This window comes from Egretta garzetta, unplaced genomic scaffold, assembly GCF_000687185.1.
Source record: "Egretta garzetta isolate BGI_Z169 unplaced genomic scaffold, ASM68718v1 scaffold5, whole genome shotgun sequence".
Classification (NCBI taxonomy): domain Eukaryota; kingdom Metazoa; phylum Chordata; class Aves; order Pelecaniformes; family Ardeidae; genus Egretta; species Egretta garzetta.
Genome location: NW_009259707.1, coordinates 770,472 through 774,826, shown reverse-complemented (window position 1 = coordinate 774,826; position 4,355 = coordinate 770,472).

Below are 4,355 nucleotides of genomic sequence, written 5' to 3'. Positions count from 1 at the left end.
GACGGGAGGCTAACTAAACCCTAGAGGAAAGGTTGCAACTGAGTTCTGCACATCTCAGCTCTCCGGCTGCTTGCACACCGCGTCAGATGGCTCAGCTGGCTCGACCAAAATGCCCTGGGATTGTCACGTTTCCCCAGAAGGCTGAAAGGACCAAGTATCTTCACATGACCAGTGCGAGGGAGGATGGAACCCCATCTCTGGCATTCCCCAAACTAGGCAAAGAACCACCACCTCAACAAAACAGCTGTAAGTAGAAACCATGAAAAACCTAGTCCAAAAAGGCTATGCAAACACCAGCACCCTCTTATCCTCCTTCTAAACATGCTAATTAATTTCTCTTCCCTCCAAAGGGGTGATGACTACCAGGGTCTCTGCCTTTTCTAAGCTTTGGGTGAAGGAGTTAACATCTTCCTGAGGAGGAAGGACTCACTCCGCAGTTCCACCCTGTGAGGACAGAGGAGTAAAATTTTGCCAATTCTAAGAGCTCTGCTCCCCAGTCTCTTCCAATTGGGAAGGATCAGCCCCTCCAAAAGTATGCAGAGTAAAGATTTCCCACTCCCAGCACGAGGGAATGCAGAAACTGCCAGCAGGCATCAAGAGCAAGTGTTAAGCACTAAAATAGTCTCTTGAATTGATCAGGGATGACACAGCCTTGGGGACCACTCTTAGCTAACGGAGGCACTTGTTGTGAGTGATGTATATATCCATATACACCCATCTAGACAGGTCGGAGTGAGATACCCCTCTCTGTCTATGTACATTGATAAAAAATGTGCGGATATTTATATATAAATAGGAACATATCCATATCCTACACACTTAGATATGAAAATCAGAGAAAGGCAAATTTCTGCTGGAAGACAGAATTTAATTCTGAAACCATTAGTTTGGTGGGTTCCTTGTTTATGAAAATTGCCCTTAATAGAGTGTGATACATGAAAGCGCCAAGAGAGATGATTACTTATGGATCGCAAGTACAGGTACCCCCAAAATTAAGAGATACTTAAAGATCTGATGCCAAAAGACATTTGTGCAGCTCCATAACACTTTTTCAGAAAGTTTAAGGCTCACAGGATGCTTACCCAGAAACCATCCTGACACATCTCAAGTGTATTTCCCAACAACAAAAATATGCTATTTTTCTACACATTTCTAGGAAGTCTTTTAAAAATATTTTGGATCAGAAAGAGATGCAATTGTATTCTTAAGTTTTCAAATTATAAAGACTGATTTCAGCATTTTAATGCCCTAGCAGATATAATCAATCACATGAGCTCAGAGCTCTCATTGCGCTTACTTTTATACTGCCGTCTGTGCTTACAGCTTTGTTTCTACAGAAAATAGATCTATTCTCTGCTGTAAAAAAAAAAAAAAAAATTGCTCATTCTAAATGAGTTAGAGAATTACAGAATCGCTGATATTGGAAGGGGCCCCCAGAGATCACCTACTCCAACCCCCTGATAAAAGGCAGCTCAGCTAGAGGGGGGTGCTCAGGGCCAGTGCCACAGCTGCTCAACGCCACAGCTCTTTCCCCAAAAGCAAAAGCCTCGTTCTTCGAGCGCACCCTAGCGAAAATCCTGTTGAAGCCTTTTTTTCTGGTTTAAAATCCTGCAAGTATCTACACCTAGCTATCAGTGTTTTGCTGCCTTGATGCTAGGGTCTGGATTTTAAAAAATATGTTTTGTAAAGAAAACAAGGAGAGGTAGATGCCTCAGTACCCTATAAAAACCCGGTTAGGTGATTTACCTCTCTATGAATTACACTGAATCACTTTGTGCAGTGATACACTGAATGTGAATTACACAAGTCTTCACAAAGGTCTTGAAAAATTAGTCATTTTTCGTGAGTATTTTCCTTTCTACATAGAGATGATGTTATTGTTGTTGTTACAGGAGAGGCTCGTGTTTCTGTAAGTTAAATTCACAGAATATCTTGAGTTGGAAGGGACCTACAAGGATCACTGAGTCCAACCCCCTGCTCCTCGCAGGACTACCGTAAAATAAACCATATGACTAAGAACATCGTCCAGACACTCCTTGAACTCTGCCAGGCTTGGTGCCATGAACACTGCCCTGGGAACCCTGGTCCAGTGACCGACCACCCTCTCAGTGAAGAACATTTTCCTAATGTCCAATCTGAACTTCCCCTGACACAGCCTCATTCCATCTCCTCGTGTCCTATCTCTGGTCACCAGAGAGAGGAGATCAGCACCTCCTCCTCCTCTGCTGCCCCCCTTGAGGAAGGTGTAGCCTGCAATGAGGGCACCCCTCAGCCTTCTCTTCTCCAAGCTGAACAAACCAAAAGACCTCAGCCGCTCCTCCTAAGCCTGGCTCTCAGGCCTTTCACCGTCTTGGTCACCCTCCTCCAGACACACTCTAATAGTCTGATGTCCTTCTTATACTGAGGCCCCCAAAACCACACACAGTACTTGAGGTGGGGCTGCACCGGTGCAGTGCAGAGTGGGACAATCACCTCCCTTGACCATCTAGCGATGCTGTGCTTGATGCACCCCAGGCTGGCCCTTTTGGCTGGCAGGACACACTGTTGGCTCATATTCAACTTGCCATCAACCCAGACCCCCAGATCTCTTTTCTCCAGCCTCTCATCCCTCAGTTTGTACGTAGAACTAGGATTAACCCACCCCAGGTGGTGAATCCATCTTGTTAAGTTTCATACAGTTGGTGATTGCTCAGCTCTCTAGTCTATCCAGGTGTCTCTGTAAGGCCTTTCTACCTTCAAGGGAGTCCACAGCTCCTCCTAGTTTAGTATCATTGGCAAAATTACTTAATGTACATTCAGTTCCTGAATCCAGATCATTTATAAAAACATTCAAGACTACTGACCCTAAAACTGAGCCCTGGGGAACCCCACAGGTGACTGACCACCAGCCTGATGCAACCCCATTTACTATAACTCTTTGAACCCCTCACATCAGCCAATTGCTCACCCAACCAATTATGGGCTTGTCTAGCTGTGTGCAGGACATTTTGTCCAGAAGCATACTGTGAGAGACAGTATCAAAAGCTTTGCTAAAATCCAAAAAACCTGCATCTACTGGCCTTCCTTGGTCAACTAGATGGGTGATCTTGTCATAAAATTAAGTTAGTTAAGCAGGACTTTTCTCTCGTGAACCCACTCTGGCTATGACCAACGACTACGTTATCTCCCAAGTGTTTTTCAGTAACTCCCAGAATGACCTTCTGCATAATTTTACCAGGCATTGAAGTGAGACTGACAGGCTTGTAATTACCAAGGTCTTCCTTCCTACCATTCTTGAAAACTGGGACATTTGCCAGCTTCCAGTTGACTGGGACCTCTCCAGACTCCCCAAACCACTGAAAAATAACAGAGAGAGGTCCCATGATAAGATTGGCCAGCTCTTTCAGTACCCTGGGATGAATCCCATTGGGCTCCAAAGATTTATACTCATCCAGCTGTGGCAGCAAGCCTCGAACAAGTTCAGAGTCAGCTGGGAGCTTATCATCCCTCCAGTCATGGTCTTCCAGCACAGGGCTCCAGGGGTCCCAGGGCCCATCACCGGTGTTAAAGATGGAGGCAAAGAAGGAGTTAAACATTTCTACTTTTCTATGTCCCTGTAAGTGAGGTGACCAACCTCATCAAGCAACAGCCCAATGTTATCTCTGATAGTCCTTTTGCTGTCACAGTATTTTAAAAAGCCCTTTTTGTTGTCCTTCACAGTGTTGGCCAACTTGAACTCTAAGCAAGCTTTGGCCACACAAATTTTCTCTCTACAGTGGTGAACAGCATCACTGTAGTTGTCCCATGTTGCCTGTCCTTGCTTCCAATGCCCATACAGTCTTAATTTTTGAAGTCCAGTATGTTCTCTACCTAATTTCACAATGCAAATCTCAGTATGTTTCTGTCACCGAATATGTAGGCAATGCTATGCTGTTGCTGAGATTAAGATAAAACACAAATGCATCCTGGCCATGTCTTCTTACAGCAAAGTAATTTTCATAGAATCATAGAATCATTGAGGTTGGAAAAGACCTCCAAGAACATCAAGTCCAACCATCAACCCAATGCCACCATGCCTACTAAACCATGTCCCAAAGTGCCATGCCTACGTGTTTTTTGAATACCTCCAGAGATGGTGACACCACCATCTCTCTGGGCAGCCCATTTCAATGCCTGACAACGCTTCCAGTGAAGAAATTTTTCCTAATATCCAATCAAAACCTCCCCTGGCACAGCTTGAGGCCATTTTCTTGTAGAGGGGTTTCTTGAACAACAGGGCCACAAAGTATTGTGGGAATACGTGGACAATCCAGGTTCTGTAAACAGCGTGTCCTTGGTACACTGAAACAAGCAAGAAGCTATGAGCCAAAGCAAAA